Source organism: Nasonia vitripennis, chromosome 4 (genome assembly GCF_009193385.2).
Source record: "Nasonia vitripennis strain AsymCx chromosome 4, Nvit_psr_1.1, whole genome shotgun sequence".
Classification (NCBI taxonomy): domain Eukaryota; kingdom Metazoa; phylum Arthropoda; class Insecta; order Hymenoptera; family Pteromalidae; genus Nasonia; species Nasonia vitripennis.
This window is the reverse complement of record NC_045760.1, coordinates 4,449,463-4,473,626: the sequence shown is the minus strand read 5'-3', so window position 1 is coordinate 4,473,626 and position 24,164 is coordinate 4,449,463. Positions and strand designations below refer to the sequence as shown.

General features: G+C 50.3%; 1 protein-coding gene across 9 annotated transcripts in view; it reads right to left on the bottom strand.

The window, feature by feature from the left end:
• Positions 1-891, bottom strand: part of LOC100117117 — an 82,299-nt gene extending 81,408 nt beyond the window's left edge. For 3 of the 9 annotated variants that reach the window (XR_512630.4, XM_016985447.2, XM_031928786.1), the window contains exon 1: positions 280-890. The gene's annotated coding sequence lies outside the window, so the exon portion shown is untranslated. Of the gene's footprint in view, positions 1-279 lie in introns of all 9 variants that reach the window. The other 6 variants (XM_016985444.2, XM_016985445.2, XM_031928785.1 and 3 more) reach the window with 4 other exon arrangements.
• Positions 892-24,164: the final 23,273 nt, after the last annotated feature.

Here is a 24,164-nt window from a genome sequence, read left to right as displayed (position 1 = left end):
CTTGAAAGATCGTTATTAAACATCCGTGCAGCGAAAGGAGGAACTCCGTGGCGGCGCCGCGGAGCAGCGTTACCTTGAGAAACCACAAAAAAGAGGAGAGAAGCAGCGAGGCTGCGAGCGAGCGAGAGAGAGAAAGAAAGACGCGGAAAAAGCCAGAGCAGAGTATTATACAGAGAGAGAGAGAGAGAGAGAGAGAGAGAGAGAGAGAGAGAGAGAGAGAGAGAGAGAGAGAGAGAGAGAGGAGCGAAGAGAAAAATCAAGACGTGCGTGTGTACTTACTTTGCAGAGGTTCATATCTCGGAAGCTTCGAGAAGGAGACAAGTGTGAGTATGTGCGTGTGGAGACGGCTTGTAATATGGCGTGCGCTCTGGTGTCCTCGAGGAAGGCCGCGCTTGGACTTTGGTGTTGCTTGACTACAAACTACTGGGCGTCCCTCCTCGGTTGTCGGTTCACATCTCCGCTACCGGCGCGCTCCTGGCCGATGCTGCTGGCACTGCTGCTCCTTGGTCGACTGGACGGGACGAGGCCGTCGCCGGCAGACGCGACATCCCAGTAGGCCCAGTGCCGATCTACGATTTAGCGCGCACAGACAACAACAACACACAACCGGTTGGTCCACGTCAGTTCAGCGGCGGAAAGCACTGTCACTTTTCACGTCCTCGCGGTCCAGCGCAGCGTATCTCTCTCTCTCTCTCTCTCTCTCTCACTCGTAAGGTTAGGCTCCGCGCTCCAGGAGACGTGCCTGCGTGTGCTGCCTGCTCGGCTGGAGTTATCCTGGAGAGGAGGCGTTCACGAGATGCTCCACGTACGACGCGTCGCAGCGCTCTCTCTCTCTTTCTCGTCTTGTATGCCGTGGCCAGCAGCGCAGCAGCAGCCAGAGCAGCAGCAGCGGCTCACGCAGAGATGCACACGCACACACGCACACGCTCGAAGCCGCAGGTAGTGCGAGAGAGCGAGTGAGCGAGCGAGAGGAGGAGGAGGAGGAGAGAGCGAGCAGGCAAGTCTGTCTCTCGCACACGCGCGCGCGCGTACACACAGCTATATGGAGAGACACGGACGGAGTGAGCGGTTGCGGCGGCGGCTCGCGCTATGGTCCAGACGCGCGCGCGGTATATTCGGAGCCGAGGCGAGCGTTGCTGCCGGTGCGCCGCGCTGTCCAGGCTCGCTCACCTACGCGCGCCGACGCACACACATACGCGAGCGCGAGCGGAAGAGCGAGAGAGAGAGAGAGAGAGAGCGAGATCGGCAACATGGCCGCCGCCGCCGCCGCCTCCCAGCATCCAAGAGCAAGAGAGAAAGAGGAGCCCCCCTCCTGCCCCTCTCGCGCAGCGGCTACCTGGGACGTGCACGTGTAGCGCCGTCTCGCTCCGGCGCGCCTCGAGGAAGCCAACGAGGGAGAGAAAGAGAGATACCTATCGTCCTTACAGCTTCCCTCTCTGTCCTGCTGCAGGGGGGAGCCTCCCTCGCCTCTCTCACTCTCACTCTCGAGAGAAATCCCTACCTGTGCAGCGCCGCCGCCGCACCTTACGTGTACGTGTGTGTGCGCGCGCTCGCGCGAGTGTATACTGCTACGTCAGCTTCTCGCCGTCTCTCTCTTTATCTCTCTCGGGCTCTTGGTCCACGGCATAGCTCGGTCTCGCTCCGTCGGCCGGCGTATAATCTCCTCTCGCCGCCGCGCTGCTGGACCCTCGAGACTCCCACCACCCCGCGGCAGCGGCGTTCTCCATCTTGCTCTCTCGCTCTCGGCGACACGCAGCTATACTTACGTCTGCACGAGCGAGACGCAGCATCCGAGAGAGATAAGGACGCGACGATGTCGCTGCCGCCGCGCGGCTCTTCGTCTTCTACTACTTACGTCGCGGGCGCGCTCGCCCGCGTTACGTAAAGGCCGCCGAGCGATTGTGTGTACAGCGCTGGCTAGAGTACACATACACACGCATGGCTCTTGTGGATCGGGTATCTCGAGACTGCGGGAGATGAGATCGGCGAAAAAAATCGGTAGTTTCAGCCCGGCTCGATCGATCATCGTTTCGCCGTCCCCGATATAATAACACGGCAGTCGCAAGGAAGCCGACTCGAAAATGGGAGCTTTCACTTAAAGCGAAAACTACTACCTACGCTGTGCGCCGCGTGTAGGCATAGCGCACACAGGATCGATCCGCTGTTATTATGAATCGCTCGCTAATTCGCGTATCATGCGCAGCTCGCGCGCGCGAGAGAGGAGTAAGCATTATGAGTCGAGAATAGAGGGAGAGTCGATGGTTTCGCCTCTCCTTATACTGCCAAGGTAAATATACAATTTCTCGCGCTTATCATGCTCTTGTGTGTGTAAGGGGTTCGCGACGTGTGTTTTCATATAATACTTTCAAAACTTTTCCGAGGCTCCGCGCGTGCACAATAAGCGCAGCTGCAGAGAGCGGCTGAATGCCGCTCGTTAAACAGTTATCAATCCTCGGATTAGGTTTCGGGGGACTCGGGGGATATTTCGAGTTCGCAAAATCGAAAATTAACGCGTCAATTCACCCGCACGCGAGTCGTATACGTCACGAACACGGTAAACAATGCCGCGCGTTGTATAGCCATCAATAACGGCATTTTGACTCAAATGCGAGCCATTAAATACTTCATCAATATTTTTCCGACTCTCCCCACTCTGCAGGGGTATCTCTCTCACGCACCTCGCACGCCTGCCTGGAGTACCTGCGCGCCGTTTGTTAGGGCTCTCGCTAATCGGCTCAGCATTGACGCACGCCTGAATGGCCATTGATCGGCAAAAGTCAGTTTCCATCTCGCTCTCTCAGAGACGCGCGCACAATAGGCCGCCGCGCACGTGCACCGCCGGCGCATTTTCACCGGGAATAAAGCCCGCAGACAGACAGTCGAACCTAAACGCAATGTCGTAACGCGCAAGGACTCTTTCTTCTCGCTATAGGTGTGTATACCTGAGGCCGAGAGCAGGAAAACACACCGGCAAAAATACTCTCGAGCAAAAAATAGAACAGTGTGCGTGTCTGTGTGTGTACGAAAGGGAATCGTATGCCCGTATACGAGTGTGTGCAAGAAGTGCGCTCCTCGCGTCTGGATAAGTAGAATAAAGGAAAAACTGCGTAGCCGATCGCGCGCGAGGTTTGAGAGGGAGAAAAAAAACGAGTCATCGGGGAAAAGGAATAGGACGGGATGTATTTATCGAGGAATTCGGTTGGGAATGATTTGCAGGAGTCGCCAGCCGCTAATTGAGACGCTGTTTATTTACGAAGGCAGGGTAAATATTGTCCTTCGTGAGAGAGGTGTGTACCACGGCCGCGATATCTCACGTAATTATTTGAAATCGCCTTCGACGAATCGACGCTCATTTCGGTATGTATAGACGCAAATGAAGTCGGGTGCACGTATAGCGGGAACACATGCATATACATACACACGGCGAGGCGAGTGTGTATACGTTGAGCAGCAGCAGCAGCGGAGATTAAAAGGAGAGAAAAGGAAGGAATTAAAAAAGTAAAAAATGAAGGCAAAGAAGCGAAGAGGAGGAGGAGAAGAAGGAGGAGGAGGAGGGAGAGAAAAAAGAGGACTCGTGAAAAATGGGCAGCCAGCGAAAGAGAGAGAGAGAGAGAGAGAGAAGACAGCCTCGGGCTGCGCCGCCTAATGCGAGCCCGCTCCTTCTCTCCTCTCTCTCTCCTTCTCTCGCGTGGAAAATTTTCAATCGCTTCCACCTCGCGCAAACCTACGTACGCACGTGCGTGAGAGGAACCGAGCGCGCGCAAAGAATAAAGAGAGCAAGAGCCGCGGCGGCTACAGCAGCAGCCGCGAGAGGAAGTGAACTGTCGAGGGTGTCTCGCGATGGACATCCGCTCTCTCTCTCTCTCTCTCTCTCTCTCTCTCTCTCTCTCTCTCTCTCTCTCCCCACTGCGCTCCTATCTATCTGCGTCCCGCGGTATTTTCGCGACGCCTACGCGCGACCGGCCGAACGTGGGCGGCTCGAACGAGACGGTCGCGCGTAGGCTCGCTCGTTCGCGCCGCGCGGCAAGAGTGAGAGAGAGAGAGAAGAAGAAAGGAGATAGAAAGCTCGAAAACGAGCAGAAAGCGATTCGAGTCCGGCGCAATTTGTAAGGATAAATTGGCCGATCTCCCGCGCTCTTTTCCCTCGCTTTGCCGCGGCGCATCTTATTCTCGCGTGTGCTGCAGTGTACACGCTTCTCGCTGCGGGTATAAGGGGAAACGGGAATGCTTTAACGATTATTGAGAGTCGACGCGTCGAGGTGGCCCCTGCGAGTGTCTCGTCGAAATTGAGCCTTCGATGCGGAGAATTAAACGACGTTGCGCGAGCACGAATTCGTGTACGAATTCGAGAAGAACGTATTTACTCGGCTGATTGCTCTGTTAATAACAATGATTAAATTATAAAGAGGTCGTTGCCGCGCTCAAGCTCGAAAATATCGCAGTCGAAAAAATTACCAGACACAAACACGAGAGTGTACAACCGATCGAGCGTATAATATAATATCGCACACGGAGAGAGAGAGAGAGAGAGAGAGAGAGAGAGAGAGAGAGAGAGAGAGAGAGAGAGAGAAAGAGCTGCTGCTGCTGGCTCCTCGGTGCGCTGCATTAATTAAACGATAAAGCTTCGGCTACTGCTGCGCGAGAAAGTGCGCTATCTTCGCGAAACACGTTTTATCGGTAGCTGCTCGGGATTTTTCGCGGCCGGCCCGATCGATTGTCGATTATGCGCGAGAGAGCCGCTGTGAAAAATCGAGCCAGGCCAATTAGCGCGCGTATACGAGTTTCACTCGCTGAAGTATAGTCGCCCGGATGCATATGCATGTGCGCAGGCACTGCTTGTATTATACGGCTGTATGTGGAGGGGCACATCGCTCGTGCAACTGCCGGACCGTTGAAGTCTCCGTTTACGGGCGCCAAGGGCTTCTCTCCTCGCAACGTGCTATATATGAGCGGGAAAAAATGTTTGAAGCTGTAGTGATTCCTTGCAGCTAGTTTTTTTTTTCGATGCAAAATTAGTCGAGATAGAGACGGTTGCAACAATCAATTCGAAGCAATTATTAACGAGTGCATTGATAAGAGACTTTGAAAGAGTGTCCTAATCGAATTTTATAAAAAGCTCGAGAGAGCTCAGTCGCCCGGGTAAAAATAAACTCGGGCGTGTTTACATCATAGCGTTAGCAATAAAACCGATACGTTATATTGTAAAAAGAGAAAGTTAAAGACTCTCTCGCTCGTTCGCTCGCGCAGATTCGCTTTTATATATATATATATCGGCCTTCGAGATTCTTCGCTCCGAGACACTTTTTCTCTCATCCCTTGAAGTCATTCCCTGATCATATACGGTAAGCTGAGAGGCGTTTCTCTCTTTTTCCCTCTTCAGCTCGCGCAGCCAAATTGACAAATGGGAAAAAATAAAAGCGCCGTATTCGCGTCGCGCTTGCACATTCACACACACGTATATACGTACAACGAGCGAAGGAGGCACGCCTATACAAGTGTGTGTGTGTGCGCATACGAGAAAGACGGAAATAGAAGAAAAAAGCGAGCGGGACAGGAGAGGTTCATGAACGGTGAAACGTTATTGCTTCGATAAGGATATCGAGTTTGTCAGCCTTCATAAAGCTTATCATCGTACGTTTTCATGCGTGCAAAGCGGCGGCGACCAGTTGCGGACGCCCGTTACGATATACCCGATTCACTGCTGCTGCTGCTGCTGCTTTACTCCCAGTCTCCTTAACAAAGTGTGCACCGCGGAATAATTGATGTTACCAGACGATATACGCGGAATATATTCATCAACTTTTTATCCGCCCCGAGCGTGAGAACTGCTAATGTCGCTCTAAAAAAATGCGAAAAGCCACTGCTCCTGCTCCTTTTGCTCCTCATCCCGCGCGACGACGAGAGCGAGAGAGAGAGATTGCGCCGCGATGCGTCTTTTTCGATTACGTCGATCAGGTTTTGCAAATTCGCGTTACGTTATTCAAATAAAGTAATGTTTACTGCTAACACGCAATTAAAACCAATTAGTTTGCAAACTCGTCGCCATATAATGCTCCTCTGTTGTTGTTTTTTTTTTAAACACACGCGCATTTAACTGCTATCACAGCGCATTTTTCATTATCTCCTCGCATTATCCGCAGCGCAATTGCCGCGCGTATACTTGGCTGGACGATTATCGACTGCGTGAGGAACTGACGGTTTAACTTTCAATGTTATTATTTTTGCGACAATCGCTTGAAAAACACAGTCTCGATGACTAACACGCGCAACATGTGGCTGTGTATATTATAATCGAAAAGCGGCAGACTGAAATTTCCCTCGTAAAATTTTATCGCATGTCTCGTCGCATGAGTCGCTTACGCGAGTCACGAGAAGCCGTCCTCTCCCTCGAATACAGCAGCAGCATCGGAACAGTTACGGGCGCTGGGATCGCGGGGACGACTGCCCGACGACGAGGACTCGATCGACGCGACTTCTTTTTCTGCGCAGCTCGTCTCGGCTCAAAAAGGGCTTCTCTCGCGCGCGCTCCTCCAGTCCCGCAAGCGCGATCGGATCCGAGGAAGTCGGCAGCGAGCTATACGTAGTGCTGCTCTTAGACAAAGCGTCCTCGTGAGAAGTCGCTGCTCGCCCCGAGACTTTTTTCTCGCCGGAGTAGCTGATCGTTAATAGATGAGGTAACGTTTGTCGCCGGCGGTGCGGAGGTGAATTTATTCGCGCGTTAAGAGCCGATTGCTTTCGGTACTATTTTCAAAGGACGCCATAAACTCGCGACGACGCGCGTTAGAGCGGGCTCGAAAAGGTTATTTTTATCAGCGCGATAAATTATCCCGAGAGAGAAAGAGAGAGAAAGAGACTTCGCTTTACGACGGCTGATTTATATAAAAGCGAGTCGCGAATAATCCCGGCAAAAAAATTCAAAGCTCCGAGAAACTCGCGGGTATTATAAAGGTACGCGAGAGAGCGCGCGAAAAAATTCCAGTCGAACGTATATTAATAGCATAATTTTCGTGCTATCAGTGGCCGGCGATTAGTATTAATTTATTCCCGAGAGTGCTCGTCCGAGTAAAATCTCAATTTTAGCTCTTCTCAGCGCGGCGAACAGAGCTCTCTCGAGAGAGTCAGCGTGTATAGCATCGCAGAGAAAGAGAGAGAGAGAGAGAGAGAGAGAGAGAGAGAGAAGAGAGAGAATACAGTTTCGAAAGAAGGCACACACGAAGCGGCTGATTTGCAAGGCGTATATAATTTAATACGATTACATAATTCCTCATTCGCGTGACCTGTCTTGTCCGACTCGGGCACGCACGAGTGTACGGACAACACACATGCACACTGTATAATACGCATGAGTCGAAAGCTTCCTCGTGTTCGTTCGGGAAATACATTTGTGCGGATTTTTTTGCTTAAGGAGATCAACAGCGATGATACACGAGAAATCTCATCACGTTCTCTGTGCAATTATATATACGCGTGTACGAATGCAAATATTGTATGCGTATTTCAAACTTTTAATTATCGGCAATTAAATTTCGGACGTTTTAATATTTTGCCCGATGCAGTTTTTTCATATTTTCGGAAAATGCGTAAATATACCGTTAAAACTCTCGTGATATCCGTGTCAGTTCGCAGAGTGACGTTACACGCGTATGCTAATTAACGCCGAGTTTTGCATGATCTTGTATAATTAAATAGTCGTAAGCGCGGGACCCTTAACGCGCGTAAGTTACCGCGCGATAAAAAAATATCTCGCTGTATCTACAACTGTTGCACGAACGTATGCGCGCGTACAGGAATCGCGAAAGCTCCGCGACGATTTCTTTTATCCGCTACACGATCTTCGCCTGTAAGACGCTAATAATTCTTAAACGTCTCGAGCGTGAAGGTAGATTAAAATTTGTATGCACAAAGTTTCAAGCAATGCGTTATACCCCCGAAACCCACGTATACGTGCATCGTGTGAACCGGCAAACTTTGTTCTCGCTGGTAAGTCATAAAATACCGCGGCCCAAAGCAATTACCTTCGCACTGGGGGTAGAAAAAGGAAGGCGTATAATAATCCCTCCGGCATCAGAGAGACAGGACGAGACACACTTGCCAGGAGAGACATCGGACAGCGCATTAGATATAAAAGCTGCGGCGACGCACTAATACGAAAAAAGGCATCGCATACACGCGTATAGGAATTCCTCGGAAGAGCCGTCACAAATTTCATCCTCCCACCACGAGGAGCATCGGCTCGATGGCGCAAAGTAATCGGATATTTATCCATATGACTTCTACGGGCCGGCACAGCAGAAGGAAAGAAAGAGAGCCGTAGTGGTGGAAAGTGAGAGAGACTCATATCCACACGCACACACACACACGGGCAGGAGATAATCTCGGCAGAGCGCATCGGGACGTCCTCGCGCGCTGGGGAACGTCTCTCACGCGTTCACGTGGGCGTGTGCGGCGTGCGAGCTGAAAACATCGCTCGTCCGTATAAAGCATAGAAAATCTTTTCGGAGCAGAGCCGCGCGCGGAGCGATGCACCTGTCAGAGCGAGCGAGACACCCCCGAGTCAAGAGCAGCCGAGAAGAAACATACTGCAGCGCATACACGGGAGAGGGAGACTCGAGCGATGGGTATATACCTGTACCCGAGCGAATAACGCTCCCTTCTCCCACTGATGGCTCTTCTTCTTCATCGTCTCGGAGGGTTTTTATGCGGCTTTTTTCTCGAGGCTCCCTCTCCCTCTCGATTTATCCGGCCGTAGGCGAGCGCGGGGGCTCTTTATATCCAAAAGGGGATTTTTAAACCGCCTCGGTGTGCGTGCACGTGCGTGAGCGCCTTATAATCCAGGACGTCATAACTCGCGCGCTTTCGAATGTGTGCGTGTGCATGGGTGTGTCACCCTTTTACGAGGGAGAAGACCGAGCGAGAGAGAGAGAGAGAGAGAGAGAGAGAGAGAGAGAGAGAGAGAGAGAGAGAGAGAGAGAGGAGATATACCTGCCTGCCGCAGCCGCTCACTTGCGCGTGAGAACTCGTTTTAGGAAATGGGCCGGCGACCGCCACTTGTTCGCCCCGTCAAAAACACAGAGAGAGGGCAGATACGCCGGCTGGCTCGAGAGATCCGAGCTCGATTATTATTTGGCTGGAATTGACGTTCGCTGTACCTTTTTTTTACTCTCTCTCTCTCTCTCGACTCGAGTCTCTCAGTTTATGGGGTCCCACTGCCGGGTTGACGCTAGTGTCCGAGTTTTTCCCTAATTGCTTGGGCTTCGGGCCCCTGTCCTCTTCCTCTTAAGATTGCTCGGCTCCTTCCTATTGGTATACATGGGGAAGATCTGGTGGGCCGATCGCGGGAACGAAAAGGCTCGGGTCAATCAAACTCGGAGAGTAGAGAGAGAGAGAGAGAGAGAGAGAGAGAGAGAGAGTCGATGAGGCCTGCGATAATTGGGAGTGAGGTCTTTGTCCCCGGGACGTTGAAATAGATACTGCTGTTTATTGCCTTTTTCTTACACACACGCGCATCGCCTATGAATATTTATTCGAAGGGAGTCCGAGATTCGAAGATTTTTCGCCCCGACGACTTCATCGCGTTCCTTTTGAACTTCGGTAAGCGGCAACGTCAGGCAGATTAATTTCAAAGCCAATAGCGCTTATCGCAGCCAGTAGCTCTAAATCCCATCGCCGCAGCCGCGCACGGAAAATCCAGGAGCAAATCGCGCGGCGCTCGGAAAAATAGAGCAATCCCTAGCAGGCAGATACAGGCGCATTACTCTACACCTCCGTGGCTTCTTTATCTCCGACACGTCCTCTCTCCCTTTGCGCGGCGCGTAACGCGCTGCACTCGCGCGCACGCGATATTATGTTTCCTGTTATCGCTTGCGCGCCACTGGATTTATGACAGCTGCTGCTGGACTGCCTACTGCGGGAGCTCATAACCGCGCGTATACACACTTATACCCGAGCGAGTCGGAGAGTCTATTAGCCGGAGCCTATAATATTCCGCTCATCCGCGAAGTAGATACGGGGGTGCAGCAGCGGCAGCAGCCGCGGGTGTCTATATGGATTTTCGAATTTATATAACTTATGCATGTTAAGAACGAGAGAAGTATACGGCTATTGGACTGCGAGCTGCGCCGGACTTTAATGGTTTGCGCTGAATAGGTCTAGCGCTTGATTTGCTCTTTCGTTAATTTCCCCGCGCTATGTACGAGCCACTTGATTTGTATGGCTGCTCTCGTTGTTGCAGCAGCGAGGCGTATGAGCGAGAAAGAGAGAGAGAGAGAGAGAGAGAGAGAGAGAGAGAGAGAGAGAGAGAGAGAGAGAGAGAGAGAGAGAGTTGTGCTCCGAACGGACTAGACGAACGAGCCGCAGTAAAAAGTGTCCGGAGAGTCGATAAGATAGGTGTACATCGCTTGGAGAACACACCGCATAAGGGGAAAATCACATGCAAAACAAATCGTCCGACATTGAGATACTTCCTTCAATATGCATCAGCTCAGCGAGTTTCTAAGAGCTCGAGAGAGCGACAGATAGCATCGCCATCGTCAATTGCGTAACAGCGAACCCGGCTCGTAAAATAATCCGCTAATTATCTAAAGCTAAAAAAAATACACCCGCCATTAAAAACTCAGCAGCTCACAAACGCTCGCCGCCGCCCAGGCGATCCCATCAGCAATATCGGGCAGCGCATAATGCATCCGCGCGCGCGCAAAAGGACGATTCTCAGAGAGAGAGAGAGAGAGAGAGAGAGAGAGAGACACTGGGCAGAAGCCACCCTTCTCTCTCTCGGCGCCTTTGCTCGCGAATCCTCGATATCGACAGCTTTGTGGGAGCCGCACGCTCTTTCTCCCTCATCCACCGCGTTATTAATTGTGATCAGGCATGCGAGACTATTTCGTGCGCGCGGCGACGCTCGTAACTCCTGCTCGAATATCGCGTCGTCGCTACCGGCGGCGGCGAGTCTCGAATTTATCGGCGCAGCAGACGAAAAGAGAGCCGCTCAAGAGAGAGAGAGAGCTACCAATTTACGATAGGCGATTACCCGCGGCGCGAGCAACGTGTAGTATCGTCGCCGCGCGCGGCCTCGTTGCTCATTTTCCTTCGAGCTTCTGCAGCGCCGAGTGCTTTTAGCGTGTGGGAACGAGTTCACGAGATTTTTTCTTTTTTTTCTAGGACTCTCTGAAATTTATATTGTGTACGGCCGGGATTTCCTAGAATCCCTCAGGTTTTACGCAATCGCGCGGTGAACACGAGGGCCAGCGATAATGACACGGTGCGAGCGCGCGTATGAATAATAATAAAGTACAATGATACTAAAATTTCACTGCGTCGTTTGATTTAGCAGCAATTCTCGTGTTAATTTACGTTACCCTTTTTTCGACTCACATGCAGCGGTTCAATTACGCGCGCTTGCGCGCCGGCGGCGTTTCAGCTTGGTTAAAGCCTAAAAACATTGTACGCGACGTTGTTATCAATAGTAGCATCGCGTCGATGACGGAAAATACGAGAGAGAAAAAATCAAGTACACAAAAAAAAATTTGGTCCGTAAACATTCGACAGAATTTGTCCCATTGCTTGTCCGAGCGGCGCATATAAAACGGCGCTCACCGTAAATTCAAGCGTTTTATCGGCAATCGTGCGCGTCTTGCCTTCCTCTCTCACTGAAAACTTTTCATCCATATAGCCGACACTGCCCGTAGCGGATCACGCGCCTGCTCGAGAGCCTTAAAACTTCTCTCTTGCTCGCGCGGGGAAAATCATCGCGAGAGAGAAGAGTGTCTTCTCCGAGTTACGTATCTCGAGAATAAATCTAAGTTACGGAATTCGATTTAAATGATTTTCCCCTTTTTCCACAGGCGTTCGTCAGTCCACAGCGCCGCCCGAGAAGCCGCGGGAATTTAATGCGTCTCGGGGAGTTACGACAGCCCATACAGGCGCACGAGTCGTTTCCGCTGCGCTACACACACAGACGCACGGCTGGTTTAACGTTTTCGAAAAACTTCCGTGTGTTGGTGCTGCTCTCGGTACATCTTCGCTCTCAGGTGAGGATGATTTTGTTATTTTGCGCGATAGCGGATGTTAAAGTCGAGCACTTCGTTTTCTGCGCTCATTTTGCCGGACACTTAAGCGTCTTCCTCTCTCTCTCTCTCTCTCTCTCTCTCTCTCTCTCTCTCTCCCTCATCTTATACGCGGCTGATTAAGTATTTCTGCTTAATTATAAATAATTTAGTATCGCTTTAGTTGCGCGCTAATTGGATCGAACAATATCGTCGGTTTGAGGAATTTCTGCGTCGGAAACATAATAATCGGTTAATAGTTTTCACTAATCGATCGCGTCTGTTTCAGATATCCACAAAAAGGGAATCCCGTTATCAGCGTAGGCGAACAAGAGGATAATCCACGAGCCCGAAGCGAGTGACAAAACTCCTTCATAGAGTCCCCCCGCATAGCTTTACAACTCTATACCTCCCCCACAGCGGATAAATCAAAACCCGGAGCCGCATTCAAGTCAGCGCACGCACCACAGAGAGAAATCTATCGCGTTCAGCTCGCGGCTCTCTCTCGTAATCCAACATTTACCAATAGATTACCAGTTGGTCTCGGCCGGCTCAGCTTCGCGCATTATCACCCCTGCACGTGGAGCTCCTCTCTCTCTCTCTCTCTCTCTATCCCTTTTTTTCTCGTCTCTCCTCTTCAGGCCTCACTTCTCCCTCCATCGCTCCTTTTATTTTCACCAGCGGCGGCGGCGGCGGTGGCGACGCTTATCTGACTCCGATATCTGCTGCTTTTCTCGTGTCGCGCTCGCGGGCCGTTATTCACCGCGTGCGAATGCCTCCGCGCGCGCGTGCGAGCACATAAATTACCATCGGGGATTATTTATCTCTATTCGGCTTTGCATTATCCGCTCTCTCTCCCGCTCGCTCTCGATATTCTTTAATATACGCGCATAAAGCCACCTTTCCTCCCTCGTCCGAGATTAGCATATTCGCGGATTACACGCCCGAGCTTTTCCCCGCGCTGAGAGCTCGTAATTATGCCGCTGTTTTCTAGACGCTGTAATATGCCTGTACGCATATACGTGTGAGATTTTTCCAAGAGGTCGGAGCATATAAGCGCGACATTGTTTTCGGCATCGGCTAATTTCGGGGAACGAGTTATTGCGACAAATTCGAGATCGAGATACACGTCTGGTCAGCGTTGCCTACAAAGACTCGCGTGTATGAAACTCGCCGTGTCATGCGCGAATATACGCGATGTTTTCGATCGCGACTGACGCCGCAACATGACGTGTATGCGCCGCGACGGTAACTCGAATGGGATTTCGAGTCCTCCTCTTCCTTTTGCTCCTCGCGCTGGCAGTCTCCTTCGAGACCAAAGACTGCAGTGGGCTGCATGCATGCGTGTACACGTCGCGGCCAATGGTCTTTTTGTTTGGAAATTTTAATTATCGGACGGCTCGTGTTGTTTGGGACCTTTTGAAATTCATTGAGATATATCTCGTGCCGCCGCCGGTGTGTATCAGAGAGAAGAAAGTTATATTGTACCGAGCTGCGCTTCGGCTCTCGGATGTGTTCGAAGTGAGAAAGTCGGAGAGATTATACAATAACGCAACTGTCTGTGCATAAATTACGCTGACAAGCAACAATGTTTGCGATGCGGTTGTTGATACATTTCTAAAGGGCCACACTGTCCCATACACGTAACTGATTGTTCAATCAATTACGTGTATAAATTTTACACCGTTTCCCCAAATGCGTCTTACGCGATTAATAAAGACTCTCCAAAAACGAATAAATATTGCACGTATATCCAATTGCATTATCGATAAAATTGCCACATAAGCGTGGACGCGCAGCCCCGTCATTTTTCGCTATCGTTTCCTTTGAGCGTAGCGGCGTCGGCGGCGGCGTCGGCGAAGCTTAAAAGCACGCGCAAATACACACAGGCTCCGCAGAAGCCATACTTCTTGCACGCTCGGCGCGAGCTGAAATCGCTTATTTATCGTCCGGCCTTACGCGACACACTGACAACTTTAAAGGTGCACTAGGAGTAAGCGTGGTAGTGTGAAAAAATGCGGAGCCCGCAAAAAAGGGAGCAAAGCGAATAGAGGAGGCGGCCGCGCGAGCGATTCGTTATATCGTATACACACGCATATAGCGTATAATGTCTCGAGATAGCTCGCGGGGGTTATAGATGGATAGATAGCTGGACAGATACTTTATTATGTCCTGCATTGCTCGAGATTACAATATACTTCCCGAGGGACAGTTTATATAATAACGCGCGGCGTAATCAAGGCGCTCTCGCGAATGCGGGCTTGTGATTAGACGCCCGAGAGACACAGTAGAGTGAATGAATAGCGCTTTGAAATGCGGATCGTTTTTTCAAGCCGATAACCAATCTTGATACAACTAATTTTACCCTCCGAGATATCTGTATCAACTCGCGATTACGAAATCGAGCTAGGAATGTTTCTTTCAGATTTCCGTCGGTTCAACTTATCGGTTGCGAAAGTTCCGCACATCGTCGCTACTTTACAGACGACACCGCGAAGGCAATTTACACATTGTAAGAACCGAAACAAAAAGCCATATACAATTGAAAAATACACTTCCCGCCTCCAATATCATCTAATTTCTACTGCCGTATACGTGTACACCCGCGGCTCCGCCGCGCAATAAAGAGCGCAATCGCAGCTGTAAAGCCCAGCGAACAAACACCTCCCGAGAAAATATAACGTGTATACACGTACAGCAGAGTTAGAGGCTGAGGTAAAAATGAAAGCGCGCGTATACTACCCGCGGCGCGGGTTCCGCTAATACGGCTTGTATCCTATCTATCCGCGCCGGCGGCCGGCGAGCGCATGACAAATTTGCCGGTCGGCCGTTATTTAAAGTTCGCTACTTGCGCGCCAGATTAAGAAAGCGCGACTGTTATTATATCGGCGGTTCATGTGCTTGAAAGCGAACGCAGACAAACGTTTATACGTATACATGAGAATTATGTAAAGATCGCTGGGGTAGGATTGCGAACAACGATGGATATTCGGGGAAAGTATGTTTTTCCATGTAACGTTGGATGGAAATCGCGATTTTTGTCGGTTTATCGGAGCGCAGGCGAAACATTCTCGCTGATAAGCTAACCGTGGAATTGATTGTTCCAATTAAGCCGGGCTTTTTCTTCGCTTCTGATATCTGGAAGACAAATATCTCGAGAGCCGGGTGTGTATACTTAATTATTTTAATTAACAAATATTTAATACCGTTATCAGTCAGTCGGTGGCAGCTGCGGCGGCATATTGCGCCACACGCGAGGCCTACAGCGTATTTCTCGCGTCGCGGTGTTGTGTAAATTGGCGAAAATATCGAGCGAGGCCTTGTTTTTCTCTCGAAAAAGATTCATGAAATTCCTCGCGGCCGCGACTCGAAACTCGAAATGAAGTTGTAATGTTTTGCTCGCCGAGAATGATAACGCCAACGGTATTTGCGCGATAACTCGTTTGACTCGTATAACTGCGCGCGCGCCGACGTATGTTCACGCATCCTATCCGCCCGTAAAAATAGTCGAACGAAATCGTCCCGCGCGCGTGTCTTAATAGGGCAACGTTGGTCGCGGAATAAAGAAACGCACAATGCAGCCTGTTACATAAATTTCGCCCATAGTCTCTTCCGCGATACGCTGAGTCTCTCGGAGCGGTTAAAGGGGTGGATTCCGCTAATATTCCATCGGCGTCGAGCCAAGCGGAATATTTTGCTTTCCGTTAAGCCCGCGCACGCCCCGAGCATAATCACTTATATTCTCGCTCTCCCTAAAGAAAATAAAAAGAATCGTCGCGTCCATTACCCATACATACACTTCGTGCCGTTACGACGGCGAGAGAGAGAAAGAGAGGCATCAGCGGAGCGATACAAAAAAAAAAAGAAGAGGAGGAAGAAGAAGCAGAAGCAGAGGCGAAGAGTAAAAAAGGAAGGAGAGTGCGACAGAAGAATCGGAAACTCACAGCCGGACAATGCCCACACACTAGAGATTCCCTTCTGAGAGTGCAGCCACTGTCCAGTTCTCACCGGAGGGGATACTCGGCTTGCGAAAATTTGCCGAGGCACGTATGTGTGTACGAGCGAGAGAGAAAAGGACGCGCGTGCATATCTAGGGACGATGATGAGAAAAGAAGAGCGCCGCCGCGCGAAACTGACCAATAGATCCGGTTTAGCAAGTTTCCGGATTCTGGGGGTCATCGCCGTCACCTTTCCTAGGTACGCGCGCACACACGTACAATCGGTCGTCCGTGTGTACGTCCATCCTCGCGCATACATTATACAGCGTAGCACACAACCCCTTGGGCCGGCGAGAGTGACCGCGCGCGCGCGCGCGCAAGGGGGAGAATCGGCACGGCGCTCTTCCGCGGGCGGCCGCGAATCCGGTTTTGCGATAATATGACCCATCGAGGGATGGACGCGCGGCCGGACAGAGAGACGGAATTAACCTGCTTTCCGCCGGGAGGAAAGACTTCACAGGTTACACGTATGTTATAGAGAGAGAGAGAGAGAGAGAGAGAGAGAGAGAGAGAGAGAGAGAGAGAGAGAGAGAGAGAGAGAGAGAGAGAGAGAGGAGAGGGATGACCATTCCGATACGTAGTAGCCTCCCTTCCGCATGCAGTGTGTATACGTGTATATATATATGCACACACGGTGCGGCTATCTTTTTGATATATCCCCCGAGAGTTGTTGTTGTCTCTCTCTAGAGTCCAGTTTCGGTGGGAACGAAAACCTGATCGCTCGCGACGACGCCCCGGCTCCTATGTAGCGCGCACTTTTCGACTCTATTTCCGTGAGACGCAGATAAAGACGACGCGCGCGCTCGCGCGAGGGACGGATATATTATTAGTTTATACGGGACAGTACGCTAAAAAGAGAGATGGATGGACGGGGGTCGAATAAGGGAGCAAAGAGTACACGACAATGGAGAGTAGAGCTTGGAAACGTCGCGAAAGACCAGGAGGCTCTCTCTCTCTCTCTCTCTCGTTATAAGCGATATGCGGAGGACTGGACGAACCGGACATTCCGCTCTCGGCCAACGGAACTCGCTCTTCTTTTCTCATTCTCCTTCTTTCTTTCTTCCTTCCCTTGATAAGGCAGACGCACGCGCCCGCTCGTTACGGACTTAAATACGTTGCCCGAGCGCTCACGCGCCAACACACCCGTTCTTCTCTTTCTCTCTCTCTCTCTCTCTCTTGGCGCTTCCTTGTTCCTATCCGCATCTAGCTTTTCTGGTTTCTTCCGCGTTGGGTTTTTGGTAACGGCGCCCGGCGATGTTTTCTTTTCTCTCTCTCTCTCTCTCTCTCTCTCTCTCTCTCTCTCTCTCTCTCTCTCTCTCTCTCTCTCTCGGTCTTCACACCAGCGCAGCCGAAACTCGATTTCGAGCGAGATGAGTTATGAGCACGCGGAAGTCGTTGGAGCTTTTAAATCCCAACCGCTCGTCGGTTCGTTTCCGCGCGCGACGGTTTGTGATAGGGCTGTCCGATGCGCTTTTTTTCCTTCTCGACGCGCCGAAGAACACACGGAGAAAGCCAGAGATTAATTCGTATCCAGCGATGTGTGATTTACGCTAATTAAGAAACCCGCCGAATTTTCGCGCGGCTTCGTTTACACATTCGTTGCGCTCGCCGCTAACTGATTTTCGCTGTTTTAGGCTCTCTCGGCGAGATCGTTACACGTCGATTTCGCCCGCTGATAACTTTCGCCATTTTTTATCTTATCTTACGATTCGATCACTGCTTTCGATAAGAGAGCGAACGGAGTAAAAAGAAACGAGCCGCGCTCGGTGTGGATTTTACCTTTTACGTCGAGCTGCGCTGCACCGACTCTCCGCGCGATCGTTTATTCGGATCGATACACATTCGTTTGATCCAATTTCCCGAAAATAAAAGCAAAAATAAATTCAGCCTGCGCTCGGAGCTTCAGCGGAAATATAACGATAGACGAGCAATTACATCAGAGAGACCTTCGCTGATTACAGAGCGCACGCGGGCGCGCGTTTTAATGCGAAAGTAATTGACAGCCGGCGCAGCACTTCTTTTGGCAATCATTATACGCGTAAAAAGGAGAGAGATTACGTAAAGGGGAGAGAGCGCGAGCGAGAAAGATTTATAAAGATAAAACAAATTGCCTTTAATTTTGAAAATTTGGCCAAGGGAAAGTGGAGGGGGCTGCGGGTAAACAACTCGCTCGCGAGAGACTAACAATTTCCATAATAATGGTGAAAAAAGCGCCGAAAGGTCAGAGACGCGGCCATCGAATTACACCGAAAATACTCGTGCGACCTCCCTCCGAGTCGATGAGGTCTCATTTACCAAGTTCGGAAATAATACATTCCCCGGTTGTATATTTTTGAATAAACACGCGCGATCAACGCCATAACAGTATCACACGCGCAAAAACGAATGAACAAAGTCGAAGTAGGAGACTTCCTGCCGTACGCGTGTCTACCGCACGCGGCGCAAAGTGCGGAGCACATCGGACGGGAGAAGAATGAGAATAGCGAACCTCTGGCAGAGAGGCAGAGAGGCAGAGAGGCATAGCAACGGACTCTCGCGGCGTGCTATTAAGCATACACGAGATAAGCGCCGGTAATTGTTGCTTCTCTCCGCCTCCAACGAAAGCAAAAAATCTCGCGCAAACGCAAGGAGCAACGGCAGCAGCAGCAGCCGCGATATACTCGCTTTGCGCGTTATGAAGATTCCACGCGCCACGCGCGCGTTCGTAAGACACCGAGGGAGAAGAGAGAAGGAGATCGCCTACTCGCGCGACCGGATGTTGTTTATTCGTCCATGTCGGAGAGAAGAGCGCGTACCTACAGCTCCCTCCTCGTCCGCCGGCGAGATACCCCCTTACTGCCCCTATCTCCTTCGCATCTTTGATAAAAACTGTTATTTATGTCGTTTTCCGTCGGCGCACGCACAGAGATAGATGGCGAGTGAGAGAGAGAGAGATAGATGGCGAGTGAGAGAGAGAGAGAGAGAGCAAGGCGTGCAGCTGCCGGCCGCAAGCCGCGATAGATTTCTGCGCGAGAGCAAAAACAATTTGTATCGATTACACAGCGTCGAGCGAGTTCTTCTTTTTTCGTCTAGTCGCGCTCTGATCGATGCCGTGCGCAGCGAGAATTAGATTCTAATTTCCGTTTTGTTGGTCAGAACAAGCGAGAGCCTGTATGAGAAGACGTATAAAGTATATAAGTGAAGCTGACTATAATGCGATATTAATTTAGACGAGGGTTTATCTTTGTTTATTGTGCGGCTCGGACTTGTTCGTCTAGTTTTATCGGTCGGCAAAAATGTATTTATTGCCCGCCAGGTGATTATTGGAGATACAGAACGGTAATTCAGTAAACGTTGTTGCGGACTTTATCGCGACGAGGCCATTTGCATGCGGCGGTGGCGAATTTTTATCAGCCGGGCCACGAGGTTGAATAATTTAATTTTATTCATTCATTAATTTCAGCACAGGCTAGTGCCGACTGGATCTCATGTGGTGCAAGAGCGATTACGTGCTCTAAATTACCATCTAATCAATGCTCGATATGATATTAATATCTCTTAATAATCTCGGCGCTTTTTCCACATTGATTTCCTACTGCCGATTACGTGTACCGGACATCGACCAGTTTCGACGACTCTTATACCACAACAACAATTATATCCACGCGAGAAAAAGGAATTCTGTAATAAAGCTTCTTCGACCGCTAATCGCTGACGCGCATACGTTTTTCTCGTCGGTATTGGATAGAATCGCCGTTCGCCGCTGCTGCAGCAGAAAAAGGCGAATCGCGATTTGTCCTGAAAAGCCACGTCGTCGTCGTCGTTGTCGCAGAAAAAACTGCCTCGCGATTCGACGAATTTCATTAAGCGCAATCCCGCAGACAGAGAGAGAGAGAGAGAGAGAGAGAGAGAGAGAGAGAGAGAGAGAGAGAAAAGATTCGCGCATAGACGCGATCGACGAGCAGTAATTATTTATCGGATCTTCGTTCTCGCATGAGACTCACGTACTCTCTCTCTCTCTCTCTCACTCTCTCTCTCTCTCTCTCTCTCCTCACCGTACATGCTCCGCAGCATCGTATATATAAGGGACTTCGGAGGTCGGCTCTTTTCCACACAGCACAGCTGCATCTCTCGTCGATCGCGAGTTCCCTTCACGCACGGCTAATTATCATGCCTGGAGAAAAATGCCGCCGCGCAAATTTTTCGCGCGTCTCGAATATTGGGGGGGGGTCGGCTTCTCGGCCACGTGGTTTTTCCTAGCCCGCAAAACATCCGCTGCAGCAGAGGAGACTAAAAGACATCAGAGAGGCTCAGTCTCTTTTCTCTTCTTCTTCGCAAGAGCGGCTTTGTCTCTTCTCCTTCGCGGCGTTTTATCTCGCGGGGAATATCTCGAGGATGACTCCATTCGCGAGAGAGGATTTCTGCCGAGAAGATCGAAAGAGAGAAAGCCCTCGGGGCCAAGTGGCCCAAATTGAATCGGCTCTTTCACACGCCACCGGCATCGGCGAGACGAAACTCGGGTGCGCGCAACGCGAATATGCAGCGTACACGTGTGCTGCATGCCGCGAACGCCCGAAGAAGAAAGTTTTCGCTCTCCTTCTGCTACCTATTGCGCGGACGTTCTCCTTTTTTTCCTGATTGCTCGCGTACTTTTTTCGCCGCCGTTGGATGCACCGCTCGCGTGCTCTTCTGTTTTTCTGCGCCGATGATTTTTTCAAAGGCTTTTTGAGCTTTTTTTTCATTCGAAAGAGGACGGCTATGAATGAGCAGAGGATGCTTTTGGAATTGGGCTTTTTCGTTGAGGGGAGAAGGAGGTTACAAGGAGCAGGTAATTGTGTGTGCGCGCGCGCGAGCGAGTATAACGGAATTTCTCGGGCTGTCGGTCGCGTACTTTAATCTTATATAAGCTGTATAATCGAGCTTTCTGAAAGGAAGGGACTTTGCTTTTCTTTTTCAAATTGGCGCCTCAAATTAAAACGTGTTTGCGCTTACGCGAGTGCGAGCGCGCGGATGAAAGAGAGAGAGAGAGAGAGAGAGAGAGAGAGAGAGAGAGAGCGAGCGAGAGAGAGAGAGAGAGAGAATGATTGCGAGTCGTATCCGACTCACTGCGGCAATTTTTACGATCGTTACGTCATTTTTCGACGTGCTTCCACCAGTGTGGGACGAGAAGTGAAATTTCATTGTGTTGTCAAAACAACAATCTTCTTGACGACTCGCGGTGCGAGGCAATGCGCTTTTGCGCTGTGTTAAGCTCTCTCAATGCTCTCGTTTATTCGTGTCCGAAAAGAAATTTTTTTATCGTCTGCTGTGTATTTCCCTTTATTTTTAGGCCGATCTAAATACTGTTTCGCGTTCTAATTACGAATTACTATATGCAATAAACATCAAGAAATCGCAAGGTACATAAACTTTCACTTCGTTAAATCTTGGGCCCGAGAGAGCCTTTGCATAATATTGAACACATTCGAGTGTAAGAGCAATAAAATAATTTTTACATATTCTCGAATTCATACTTCGATTCGAATTATTGCGTTACGAATTTCGTAATTGAATATCGCGGAAAAACTTTCATTTTTGTAAACCAAACCTGTATAGTCGAACTTTTCGAAAAATCCTGCCAAAACATAAGGGAGATTTGGAACCCGCATTTATGTAAACGAGATCCCAAAACGTTTCTTCTCTCGACCGGGGAATGAAAGAACTCGTTGAAAAAAACCCAAACACCATTATCGCCGTGAAGCCGGCTGCAGTCGGGCGCGCATTACGGTTATGAATCAGCGCTCGGACTCGCGGGCATAATAGCCGGACACGCATCAGCGCAGATCCGCTCGTAACATTCCGGCTATCGATCGGCGCGATATTCAATTGGCACCAGGAGGCGGCGCGGCCGTTCTCTCCTTCCTACCTGGTCGCGACGGCCGCATTGGCCACAACGATGACCAATCATCATATGACGTTCGTTTGGCCTGCTGCTGAGTCGCGCTGCTCTCGCTCTGTGTGTGTGTGTGTATACGCGTACATACATATAAGCCGACGAGAGACGTAAAAGTGCGGCTTATGGGCTGCCCGCGAAAAAAAGGATGAGAAATGGGATTGGGAATAAAACACGAGAACGCCGCGCTGCAGCGTAAGTCGAGAGTGCGGGTAAGAAATAGGAGCGGGTAACGAGCTGTTGTAATGGCTTATTTTTTCAATTATAAGCAGAGCAGACCTACTGCGATTTGTTTAATGTTTTCGATAGTAATGCAAATTGGTGAAAATCGAACCGTTGATAAATATCAGCGCTGAAATTACTCCGAGTGAATTTAGTATAGGGCAAGGCTTTATTCGAAGGTTTAATTGGCCCGCCCGGTTTTCGTAAAATTTCATCCCGCATACATTGCGCAAAAAATGCTCGAATGATAGAGAGAGAGGTCCGCGCGAAATTCGAGACCCCCGTGTACAGCAATTACGATGAAAAATTTAAAAACGTGAAATTATCGCTACCACCTGCTAAACTCGCCGACCCTGCACACTTATAATAAAGAAATTTTTATCTCTGACGCGGACACATTCGCACTCTCGCGCGCGGCGGCATTATTTGAATTTCCGAGGGTTTTAAATAAAATTATACGCTCTTAAGCCGCAATGATTTACAATGTGTACCGTAAGTGAGTAATTCGAAAATATAAATTACCGAAAGTGTCGAGCATTGGCCCGGAGTTTCTTTCGCTCCTCTCTCTCGCGCGGGCGACCGATAATCGGCCGGTCCTCCGTTTCTCGCTCTGTATCTCTCCCTCTTCCTCTCTCGATTTTTGTTTCGCTCTCACCGCGAGTCGCGCATTATCACGCTGGCATTATCGTGTGCACCGGACGCTGCATACGACGAGGACCCGAGGCGCGCTACTTCGCGGTAATTGACGAAGGAAACTTTTCTTTTCGTTCGCGAATGAGAGATAGCGCCTGTATACGTACGGAGCGAGAGGAAGGGAGAGAATGGTTCAAAGAGGGACACGAGATAAAGCCGAGTCGAGGGTGGAGGGGAGAGAGAGAGAGAGAGAGAGAAAGAGAATTATATTGGACGGATCGATTGTGCAGATACACTTAATTCGGGAACACGCTCCGGAGCTCCTCTCTCTCTCTCTCTCTCTCTCTCTCTCTCTCTCTCTCTCTCTCTCTCGGCTCTTGCGCGGAGTCGAATCTTATCTGAGGTGGCGCGCATACTTCTTTTTTAGACCGAGCCGCGCGCAACATAACAACGGAGCGCGGTGCTGCTGCTGACCGTTAACTCGGCCGGTTGGCGGACCGAATGATACCATGCAAAATCTACTTTTCATTAAAATTTATCGAGAGACCTGGCAGCGGACGGCTTAATCTGATTATGCTAAAAAGATTAATTAATTTTATTTACGAGACGGGCTTTAATCTACCCCTCGCCCTGCACTTTTTACGTGTTTCGCTTAATTGGTGCGCGCGGCACAATCGGAGGTCCGTCGTTGGCTTGTTGCATTGTAATCTCAGCTCTCGCTCAGGCTTTGGCTAAATTGAAGTCTTTGTACCGTGTTATCGTATCGTTGAACGTGACAACGCGAGCGAGCGAGTGTGCGATTTAAAGGAGCTAAATTAGCTATTTTATTCGAAAGTGCCTTCGATGATGATTTGCGATTCATAGAATCGATGGATGAGTTCTGCATCTTTTGTCGTCGATTGCGAAAAAAATGTATTCAAATCCATCTGTTAAAAAATACAGCGTGACAACAGCACCCTTAGAAGCGTCACACCTCCGCCGGGAACACAGAGAGCACAGGCGCTACGAGTCATGTGTATATATACAGTAAGACGCTCTCGGGCAGGTTAATCGGAGGCTCGCGATCTAGAATGAACTGGAAGTCCAGGACTGCTGCAGTGTGCCTGTACAAACGCGGAGAGATGCGACGGGGGCCCCCACACACACGCCTGTGCTGCTGCTGCTGCTGCTGAAGGGGCGAGCGAGAGTCAAGGCACGCCTCTCCTATGCGACGCCGCTGCGAGCTCGTGAATGGGATTCCTGAATGCAAAGGCGAGCTGCCCGTGCCGCTCATATATAGGTATATATATATATAGCTTTTATCTCTATCGCGCGCTCCTTGGAGCGCCGGCAGTACGTAGCCGTTCAAGGACACGGCGG